Genomic DNA, 12,069 nt, shown 5'->3' on the forward strand with positions numbered 1-12,069 from the left:
TGGAAACAACCAAGATGTCCTTCAACTAGTGACTGGCTAAGCAAACTGTGGTAAATCCATACCATGGAGTGCTATTCAGCAATAAAAAGGAACAAACTATTCATATATGCAACAATCTGGATAAATCTCCAGAGAATTATGCTGAGTAAAAAAAGCCAGTCCCAAAAGGTTACATACTATATGATTCTACATATATAACACTCTTGAAATAACAAAATTATAGAACTGGAGCACAGATTATTGGTTGCCGGGGTTAAGGAGGGAGAGGGGGAGGAGGGAAGTGGGTGTGACTATTAAAGGGCAATATGAGAGATCCTTGTGGTAAAGGAAATGTTTTGTATGTCAATATCCTGGTTGTGATACTGTACCAATACCAAGATTTTGCAAGATGCTATGATGGGGGAGACTGGGTAAACAGTACATCAGTACATTGCATTTGAATCTACAATTATCTCAAAATCAAAATTTGTCTAAAAAATAAAAATTTTTGTCTAAAAAATTTTTAAAAAATAAAAAAATGGGAAAAAATAGGCTCCTCTTACTTACCTCAAATGATCTGCCAGGTTGTCCTGGAACCAGGGCAGGAAACCTCGGGGGTGATTTCCCATTAGCTGGCATGTTGACTCTGAGTACCAGCCCACCTTCCAAAGCTGGAGAGGCCTTTGTACGTGGGCTGCAGTCAGAATAAATGGAAGATCCTGCAGCCTCCAATATGCGGAAAGTTCAACAGCTCCACAGAGACACCAACAAATCCTAAAAGGACAGTATCCATGTCATCATTGTCATTCCACATTCGCCCCACAAAGTTCAGCAACTCCCACTCTGAGTATTAGTGGGGGTAGATTGTGGAAACAATCATGATATTTGGAATCAAATTAATGAACTCAGAGTTCGTTACTCTTGGGTGGCTCCACAGGGGGTGCTTCACACTTTACCCAACCAGCTCATCCCTCAATTCCAGCAGATCTGGGTTTGGGGAGAAGGTGGAAGTGAGGCAGTGAATGGTGCTGAAGCCCCATGGGGTAGGCAGGGGAAGGACTTGTCCATGGGGTCATGGTGAGTGACTGTGGAGGCAAAAAACCTGGAAACCTGGTAATCTTAATGAAAGGGGTCTCTTCTGTCCACTTTAATTATTTCACCATTTTAGGGTGAAAAATCCCTCTTAAATTCTTCTGCGGAGAAGCTCTGAGCCTCTTCTTTCCAGAAGATGATTCAACATTAATAATATTTATTAAATCAACAAATTAGAGGGGGGGAGGAAACATGCTGCTTTTAACTTACACCAAAAAAGCATTTGACACAATTCAGCAGTCATTACTAATAAAAACTCAAACTAAAATTAGGGAGGAAGTAAATCACTTAAATATCACGAAAATCATTTACAAAACATATCCCTGAAATACTATGCTAAAAAGTAAAATGATGAAGCAACTGCCATTAAAATTAGTAAAAAGATAGGGATGTCTGATACAACTCAAAATTGTTTTTTCTGGCTCTAGCTCACACAATAGAAGGCGAAATAATCAGAATAAATACTGCAAAGAAATGAAAATGTAGCTTTCTTTGCCAGTGATATGATTTTATACATAGAAAACCTACCCCAGACTCTACCATAAGTCATAGGGTAATTTGATAAGGGGCTGGATACAAGATAAAATTATAGGAGCAGATAGTTTTTTCCCTGTATAATAATGACCAAATGAAAATGGAAAAAAAATCCATTAGTAATGATAACAAGAAAAATATAAAATATGTAAAATAAACTCTTTAAGGAGCTGCACCTATAAATTTAAAAAGTAAAAAAAATTGACAAATATAAAATAGTCACACAGACATATCATACCCCTAGATAAAAAATTTAATTAAAATGTCAACCCTCCCAAAACATTATAGTTATGTAAAGAATAAATAAAAAAGAAAAATTAAACACAAAGCTCAATAAGATGGTGCATATAACATTTTGTGGAACGCAACTAAAGAGACTCTTAAAGGGAAATTCATGTTTTCAAATGCCTTTTAACAAAGAAAGGCTGAACATTAATGAATTAACAACCAATTTAAGAAGTTAGATAAAAGAGAAAATAGCATAGATAGCAGGAATTAGGGAAAGAGAAAACAAAGGTACATCAGAGAGGATCAACAAAGCCAAAAGTTTGTTGTTTGGAAAGGCTAATAAAATTAGCAAATCTCTGGGGAGACTGAGGAAAAAATCTAAACGCATACACACTATTAGGACTTGACAACAAAATGCAGCAAGGAATCTAAAAACTGACTACCTCAGAAGCCTCCATCCCTCCCTGACCCGCATACACTCCCATTCACCAGACCCTTTAATTCCCCACCAACTGACCCCACAAACTGTCATTCCCAAAAGCCAACAAAGCCATCACCTCAAAATCACTGATGACTGTCACGCCACAAACCCTCGTGTACTGGCTTTAGTGCCGTGCGCCAACAAGGCTTAAACAGCCTCTAAGGGCCACTTCTGTTTCCTGTCCTCACCTCTGAACCTGCCCCTTCTGGGGCTGTTAATTTTGCACACGATCACATAAGAGCTGTGCGACTGTGGTCTATTCACCCTGAACAAGGTGCATCAACAGAGGAATGGATAAAGAAGATGTGGTATATATATACAATGGAATATTACTCAGCCATAAAATGGAACGAAATTGTGTCATTTGCAGAGACGTGGATGGACCTAGAGACTGTCATACAGAGTGAAGTAAGTCAGAAAGAGAAACACAAATATTGTATATTAATGCATATTTGTGGAATCTAGAAAAATGGTATAGATGATCTTACCTGCAAAGCAGAAGTAGAGACAATGACATAGAGAACAAGGGGGAGAGGGGCGGAGGGATGAACTGGGAGATTGGGATTGACATATATACACTACTATGTATAAAATAGATAACTAATGAGAACCTACTGTATAGCACAGGGAACTCTACTCAGTGCTCTGTGGTGACCTAAATGGGAAGGAAATCCAAAAAAGAGCAGATATATGTGTAAGTATGGCTGATTCACTCTGCTGTACAGCAGAAACTGACACAGCAGTGTAACACAAACTATACTCCAATTAAAAAAAAAAGTCATGAGGCAAAAACTGATAGAAATAAAAGCAGAAATAGACAAATCCACTATTATCCTTGGAGACTTCAACATTCCTCTGTCAGTAATTTATAGATAATTCAGGCAGAATATAAAGATATTGATAACCTGAACAACACTACTAATCAACTTGATCTAATTGTCAGTTATGGAACACTCCATCCAACAACAGCAGAATATATTTTCTTCTTAAGTTCACATGGGATTGTGACCATGATAGACCATTTTTCAGGTCGTAAAACACACCTTAACAAATTTATAATAATAGAAATCATACAAAATCTGTTTTCAGATCATAAGAAAATTATATTAGAAATAAGTAACAGAAAGATAGTTGGAAAATCCCAAAATATTTGAAAATTAAACAGTATACTTCTAAACCATGAGTCAAAGAAGAAATCTTAAGAGAAATTTTAAACTATTATGAATTAAATAAAAATGAAAATACAACTTAGCAAAATCTGTTGGCTACAACTAAAACAATGCATAGGGAAATTTATAACATAAAATGCATATATAAGTATAGAAGAAAGATCTAAAATCAATAACCTAAGCTTCCACCTTAGGAAACAAGAGAAAGAAGAGCAAATTAAACTTTAAAAAAAATTTATTTTATATTGGGGTATAGTTGATTAACAATGTTGTGTTAGTTTCAGGTGTACAGCAAATTAACCTTAAAGCAAGGAGAAGAACTGAGTAATAAAAATTAGAGCAGAAATCAGCAAAATTTTAAAAAGGAAAACAATAGAGAAAAATCAATGAAACCAAAAGCTGATTGTTTTTTAAAACTCAAGAAAATTGATAAGAAAACAGATAAATCTCAATTCAGGGACATTATAAAAAATACTTGACAAGGTACTCCTCAAAACTGTCAAGCTTGTGAAAAACAAGGAATGTCTGAGAAACTATCACAGCCAATGATGAGCCTGAGGAGACATGATCTAACATGCTATCCTGGATGGAACCTTGGAGTATATAAAGAACATTAGGTAGAAACTAAGGAAATCTGGAAAAAGTATGGACTTTAGATAATAATGTATCAGTACTGGTTCATTGATTGTGACAAATATACCATACTAATGGAAGATATTAACAATAAAGGAACTGGATGTAGTATATGTATATGGGAAATCTCTATACTATCATCACAAGTTTTCTGTAGATTAAAATTTTCATAAAATAAAAATTTATTAAAGAAATAAAAGACTAAAACAGGAGCTATTATTGCAAGTACACTTGTTACATTTATAGAAAAAAGTTTCTATTTCAACTTTTTGACTCAACATGTATCATGGCCATTGACAATTGTGCTTACTATACTATTAAAATACCCCACATTAGTGTAATTCAGAATTTTACCCATTTTAAAGTACTTTTGCTTTAAGATGAGACATGGTATAGATGCAAATACTACATGAAATAAAGAAGGAATCTTTAAAATTCCAGTTGACATTAATTCTACATACTCAACAAATAATGTCTCTCTAAAAAACCCCCAAACATATAGGAAACAGAACAGAAAACATTTTATATTAATAGTATAGTACATGAGAGTTGACAAAAAGAATCAAATGAAGACATAGAAACTTGATTCTGCCTTACTCTCATATCCCAGTCTCAAAAAAGGAATGCACATAAACAAAATACATCTAAAGAGCTCTAAAATGATTCCAAGGCAAGATGGACTAGGTGATGAAACTGCCTCACAGCATAATCTCTCAAAAAGCAAATGGAAAACCCCCTCACTGGACCTTGTGCTTGAGACTTTAAGCTTTTGCCTGAGCTTTACAATATGCTACTTGGCATTTAATCACTGTGATCAACAGCACTTTGTGGGCTGATCTTACAGATCAAGAACTGGAAATGCAGAGGTTAAGTCTATAAAAAACAGAGAGGTAGAGTATAGCAATAGTCAACCTTTTAATTTTATTGTTTCTCATTTCTCATAGCCTAGGGAAAGAAAGGTCTACTGATTCTCATAAGCAATACTTAGAACACCAATTATATATCTCAATACTCTTGGCACCTCAAGACAATATTTTCAGAGAAATATGCATTAGAGTTTTAATTATAGGCTTAGTCATTTATTTTTTTAATAAACAAAAATGCTAAATCTATATATACACAGAGGTCCTGTAAAGTCTGGAAATATAGACAAATATATAAAATGTCATTGAGAACATGTTCAGTCTGCAAAATATTAATAAAATAATGTTGCCTGCATTTCCTGACTTTAGGGCCACTCTGAAGACTGTTACTGTACATGCTTCAAGACGCATTACTAATTGGGGGGGGTTGAAAATCAATATGTACTTTATTATTATATTTATGTAACAGTCATAAGCACATTTCCATCCATTCAGAATAAACTCATAATAAGGTTATATGGTGGTGAGGATGAGGGAGGGGATTCTCAAGACAGAATTTTGTTATGACAGTATGTTTGGAATTCTTATAGTGAGAAAATAGTCATAGAGCACCACTTCAGTATTTTTAACCCATCAGTAACAAATCACTTGCAAAACACTCCACCCCCGCTCTGAAGTCCCAGTCATTTTGAGTACAAGGATGGAAACAGCGGATGTCAGTGTGAATCCTCCTTCTGGCACAAACTGTGTGATCTTGGACAAATCACCCCCTCCCTGTGCTCCAGGCTCTGCATCCACAGAATGACATTTGTAAGGTTCTTTCCTACTTTGCCATTTCAATTATTTATCAAATGATTAGAAGTCAAGTAAGAACATATATCCACCCAGTGGGCCTATGCTGGCTCTTAAAACTCTTCGCTTCAGTATTCTAGGAAGTGGTACAATGTTTCCAAAGGATATGGACAAAACTACCTTAAAAAAAATGTGTCTACATGAGTCTGCACCCTGTAAATCTTTTGGAACAGAAGATTCCCAAGTGTTTAAGTCTGGTTAGAGAAGAGACCTCTGACGGTGTCTCTGACGTGTGTGTGTGTGTGTGTGTGTGTGTTCTCTGACAGTCCAGCAGGGGGTGTGTGTGTGTGTTCTCTGACAGTCCAGCAGTGTGTGTGTGTGTGTTCTCTGACAGTCCAGCGGTGTGTGTGTGTGTGTGTGTGTTCTCTGACAGTCCAGCAGTTGTTCTGGACACATACATATAAAAATCTAGCCTGGGACTCAGACTCAATCTCTATGAGAGTTGCAGTTTGACACATGTGCACAGATTACTTCCTTAATTAATAAGAAATCTTAACCAAGGAAGGAATTAATCGAAAGGACTGTAGCCAAGAGAAGGATCTTGAATGAGGGCTGAACGTGGCCACTCACCCCAGAAGAGAGGGGGCCCTAGAGAGCCAAGCCGCAACTGTTCGCCATGGGAAGCTCCAGGTAGAGGTGGCCAGGTGTTGCAACCTTTTGACTGTCTCCTAGGGGGTTTCATCCAGGCGAAACCCCCTTGGGTTGCCTTGCCAGTTTCCATAATCACAAGAGCCCCTCTTCCTCTCTTCCTCTCTCTCTTCCTCTGGCCGGCCTTCCTTCCTTCCTTCCTTTCTTTCTTTCATCTATCTATCATCTATCTATCTATCTATCTATCTATGTATATCTCCTAGTGGTTCTGCTTTTTGGGATAACCCTTACCTATACATAACTTTACAGATATAATTAAACCCCTAATTAGTTGACTTTAGTAAGAGAAATTATCCTGGATAATCTGAGTGGGCCTGATTCATCAGTTGAAAGACCATAAAAGCAGGGTTGCGGGGATACATAACTAATTAAACATTTGAAATCAGTCAATGTAATCCACCATATTAATAGGCTAAAGAAGACAAATCACATGATCTTATCAACTGATGCAGGAAAAGCATTTGAAAAAATTCAACACCCATCATGATAACAACTGTCAGAAAAACAGGAATAGGGTGTAACTTCTTCAAGTTGATAGAGACCATCTATAAAAAAATCTATAGCTAACATTATTCTTAATAGTGAAAGACTGCTTTCCCCCTAACACTGAGAACAAGACAGGGATGTCTGCTCTCACCACTCTTGATCAACATAGTGCTGGAAATCCTAGCCAGTGAAATAAGGAAAGAAAGGGCAATAAAAGGCATACAGACCAGAAAGAAGAAATAAAACCATCCCTGTTTGCAGATGACATGATTGTCTATATACAAAATCCCAGGGAATCTACAAAAAAAGTAAAATACCCCCTTGGGCTAAGAAGTGTGTTCTGCAAGGTCACAGGACACAAGGTAAACATATATAAAACAATTGCATTTCTATACACTAGCAATGAACAAGTGGACACCAATATTACAAATTTAATGCCATTTACAATCACTTAAAAATTAGATACTTAGATGTACCTTTAACAAAACATGTACAGGACTTGAATGGTTAAAACTATTGAGGCTGAAATTCTGAAAGAAATCAAGGAAAATCTAAATAAACGGAGAGACACACTATGTTCATGAATTGGAAGACTCAACATAGTAAACATGTCAATTCTTCCCCAACTGATATATTTACTGTAATTCCTATAAAAATACAACCAAGTCTATTGTAAAAGTTATAAGGAAATGTAAAGGAACTAGAGTAGCTAAAACAATTTTGAAAAAGAAGAATAACATGGGAGGAATCTGTTTATCAGACTTTAAGACATTATATAGCCACAGTAACCAAGGTTGTGTGGTATTGGCAGAGGGAAAGACAAATAGACCAACAGAATAGAGAACCAAGAAATAGGCTCACCTAAGTAAGTGTGCCCAACTTATTTTTGTCATCTGCAAAAGCAATTCAATATAGGAAATATAGCCTTTTCAACAAATGGTGCTGGAGCATTTGGACATTCATAGGCAAAAAAAAAAAAACTGACCTTGACTTAAGCCTAACATTATATACAAAAATTAACTCAAGATAAATCATGGACTTAAATTTGAAACTTAAAATGATACAACATTTAGAAAAAAAGGAAGGAACATTTCAGGATACAGGGTTAGGCCAAGAGTGTTTAGACTTGACCCATAAAGCATGATCCATAAAAGGAAAAATTCATAAATTGGCTCACACCAAAATTAAAATCTTGTGTTCTGTAAAAGACCCTTTTAAGAAGATGAAAACACAATCTACATACTATAAGAAAATATTTGCAAACCATGTTATCTGAAAAAGAACTAATATCTAGACTATATAAAAACTCTTAAAACTCAACAAGAGAAAAACAATCCAACTAGAAAATGGGCGAAAGGCATGAACAGACATTTCACTGAAGAGGAAATGCAGATGTCAAATAAGTACATGAAAAGATGTTCAAAATCATTAGCCATCAGAGAAATGCAAATTAAAACCACAATGAGCTATCACTACACACCTACCAGAATAACTAAAATAAAACAGAGTGACCAAATGCTGGTGAGGATGCAGAGAAGCTGGGTCACTCATATGTTGCTAATGGGGATGTAAATGGTACAGCTGCTTTCAGAAAGAATTTGGCAGTTTATTATAAAACTAAATATACAACTACCACACAACCTAGCAATTACACTCTTGAGCATTTATTCCTGGGAAATGGAAATGTCTTTTCACACAAAAATCATGCATAATGATTTATAGGAGCTTTATTTATGATAACCAAAAACTAGAAAAACCCCAGATGTCCTTCAATGGATGAAAGGTTAAACCAACTATGGTATATCCCTTCTACAGAACACTACTAAGCAATAAATAGGAATGAACTACTGATACGTGCAACAACCCAAATGAATATCCAGAGAATTATGCTGAGTATGATTCCATTTATTTAAATTTTTAAGATGATAACTTTATAGAGATGGAAAACATATTAGTGGTGGCCAGGCATTGAGAAGGGAATGTGGATGGGAGGGGGGTGGTTGTGGCTGTAAAAGGAACAGCATGAGGGATCTTTGTGGTAATGAAAAAGTTCTGTGCCTTGACTCTATCCATGTCAATATCTTGGTTGTGTTACTGTGGGTTTGCAAGATGCTGCTCTTCAGGGGAACTAGGTAAAGGGTATATGGCATCTCTCTGTATTATTTATTTATTTGGCCACACCACGTGGCATACAGGATCCTAGTTCCCTGACCAGGGATCGAACCCACGCCCCCTGCAGTGAAAGTGCGGGGTCCTAACCACTGGACCTCCAGGGAAGTCCCCTCCCTGTATTATTTCTGCTTCTCTGGTTAAACCCTGACTGATGCACTGAGGAAAAACACTTAATAAACAAAGAAAAATGAAATAACAAGGCACTTAATTCGAGCTGTCTGTGTGAGGATGGTGAGGAGGAAACAACTTGGAGAGCGTGAGATAGTCAGTGACTGTTGAAATAGTGTATGTGTGTGGGTGTCCATAATGAGAATTTTGGCTGACTAAACTGAAGTTATTCCTCTTAACTGACATTTAGAATAGAGACTAGAGGAAACTGGGGATAGAGAAGGAGGGAGAGTTGGTGGCGATCTGCGTTAGAAGTAGACATGAGGAAGGGGGTGATGGTTGAGGTCAATGTGAACCACTTAAGGTTCTGTGGGCTGTGTAGGTGGAGATGTCCAGTGTGCAGTAGAAAACATGGGTCTGGTTATCAGAAGAGGGGTCCAGGCTGTAAATTAGGCTTAGCTGCATTAGTAGAGATCATTTAAGGCCAAAAATTTAGGTAAAATCAAGTGTTGTATATATAGTAGCCCACATGCTATAGTATGTCATACTCTCTCCTGTAAACACAGTTGGAAACCCAAATTACATGGCTTATTAAAATTAAAAGCTTAAGAAATCCAGGAAGAACTTCAAAGGGGAAAGTACTCACCCAGAAACCCACCAATCAGAGACTTTTCCTATGTTTCCTTAAGCTTTCTTTTCTAAGCATATAACTGTGCCTTTGCATATGCCTGTGTATTTGTGGCTTATATATAAAGTTAACTACCCTGATTGTTCAATTTCACCTCTTCTACCTTGGGTGCCCTTTAGGACTCTACTCTTGACAGCCTTTGTCCAAGGTTGACCTTACACTCTGCACCAGTACCCAGACACTTATCTGCTATCATTACTCTGTTTGTCTTAGTCAGCTAGTAACTCTCCATTAACTCAAGTTTCTCTCCACATACAGAGCAGGGTGTTGAAAGCAACTTTGAGCACAGGTCTCTGAAGGCTGAGACTCCATAATGCACGCCGTATCTAACCGCCAGACAGTGGACATGAACATTTTTGACATGAGACTGCTTATTCCGGCTGAAGCTTTCTCCAAAAATCCAAACTATGAACATAAGGAAGGCCGAGCAGTCTGGGTAAAGTGGGGACTGCAAGCCCACAGCCTTTTCTTCCCCCTGGGGACAGTGGGCCCTGACACCCACAGAACTCTTGGCTGCTGCCTGAACACTGCTGGGAAAGCTTGGTGCTAGAAGACCCTGCCTCAGGCATGGACTTCTTCTAGGGTTGGCAGCCATCCTAAACACACAGAACACATCCTCGATGTGATTTTGTCCTGCATTCTATATTGGCTTTGTCAGGACACCCTAAATGTCCTGTATTCAGCTTTTTCAATAAGTTACAAAAATTCAGCAGTTAGAGCTATTTTTCAACCACAGTAATTGGCGATTAAATCACTTAAGGCAACACTAGCTGAGAAGCATACCTCCACAAATAAACATCTGGTCCCTTCTGCAGGTTTGGCTGAGGGAAGATCAAAAGGGCGGGGGGGTGGATTTAGAATTAAAGGAAATATTCACAAAAGAAAAAGCCTGTGTTTCTGGCCACAGTCCCAAGTTATGAACAGGTAACCACCACTAATTAGAATCAGCCCATAAATGACTGCCTTTCTCCAGTAATAGGCTTCTGAAAGACAGCAAATCAATGACAGAGCCAGGCTTCTGAAAATCCAGCCAATCACACTTCTAGTCAGCAAGTCCATAGCAGCCTTACTCTAGTGGCAACAAGATCACCCCTGAAAGTCTGTCAGCCCCTAAACGCTTCCACTTCTGAATGATCACCAATCCTCGAATCCCCAAACTAACCAAAATCTTACATAGCATCGGCTCTGGATTGTTCCGGAAGACTGAAACTTGCAGGGACATTTCTCCCTTTAGGCAAGCAGGATGTTCAACTTTTTGCATCAAATACCGAGTTCGGGACTTCCCTGGTGGTCCAGTGGTAAAGAATCCGCCTTCCAATGCAGGAGACGCAGGTTCGATCCCTGGTCAGGGAACTAAGATCTCACATGCTGCGGGGCAACTAAGCCCACACTCCACAACTACTGAGCTAGTGCGCCTCAACTAGAGAGCCTGCGTGCCGCATCACAACTACAGAGCCCACCGTGTGCACTCTGGAGCCTGCGTGCCACAACTAGAGAAGAGAAAACCCACACGCCACAACTAGAGAGAAGCCTGCACACTGCAAAGAAAGATCCCGTATGCCTCAGTGAAGATCCCGCATGCCACAACTAAGACCCGAAGCAGCCAAAAATAAATAAATAAAATAATAAATAAATCTTAAAAAAAAATACCGAGTTCAATTTATTTATACTCCTAAGTTCACAGCCCTTTCAACCATTCAACCCTTGTTTACTTGTGAGTGACAGACACTAACATGGCCTTGAGATTTTCAAATTCAGTCTTTTCAATTCTTGCAATGGTTGCATTCATCTAGTTTTATCTGTGTATATTTGAACCTTGAAATGCCCAGACAGAAGTGTAAATATTGTGACGAATTTTATGAATAGTACACTTTTATTCAATGAGAAACAATCCCTTTCAAAGATATTTGTGCAGCATACAATTGTCCATTCAATATAGAAAATGGTGGAAAGTCGGTTATAGACCAGCAAATACTACAGCGCAGCACGAGAGATGTATGATTTCCTCAGCCAGTACCAAAGACAGTAAAACAAATAAACAAAAAAACAACCCTTTAATTGATTAAGAGAAATTCACATGAAGAAGATAAAATAGTCACAGTGGAAGTTGTAATGGTCTTCTACACTATATATGAA

Source organism: Mesoplodon densirostris, chromosome X, assembly GCF_025265405.1.
Source record: "Mesoplodon densirostris isolate mMesDen1 chromosome X, mMesDen1 primary haplotype, whole genome shotgun sequence".
In the NCBI taxonomy this organism is placed as follows: Eukaryota; Metazoa; Chordata; class Mammalia; order Artiodactyla; family Ziphiidae; genus Mesoplodon; species Mesoplodon densirostris.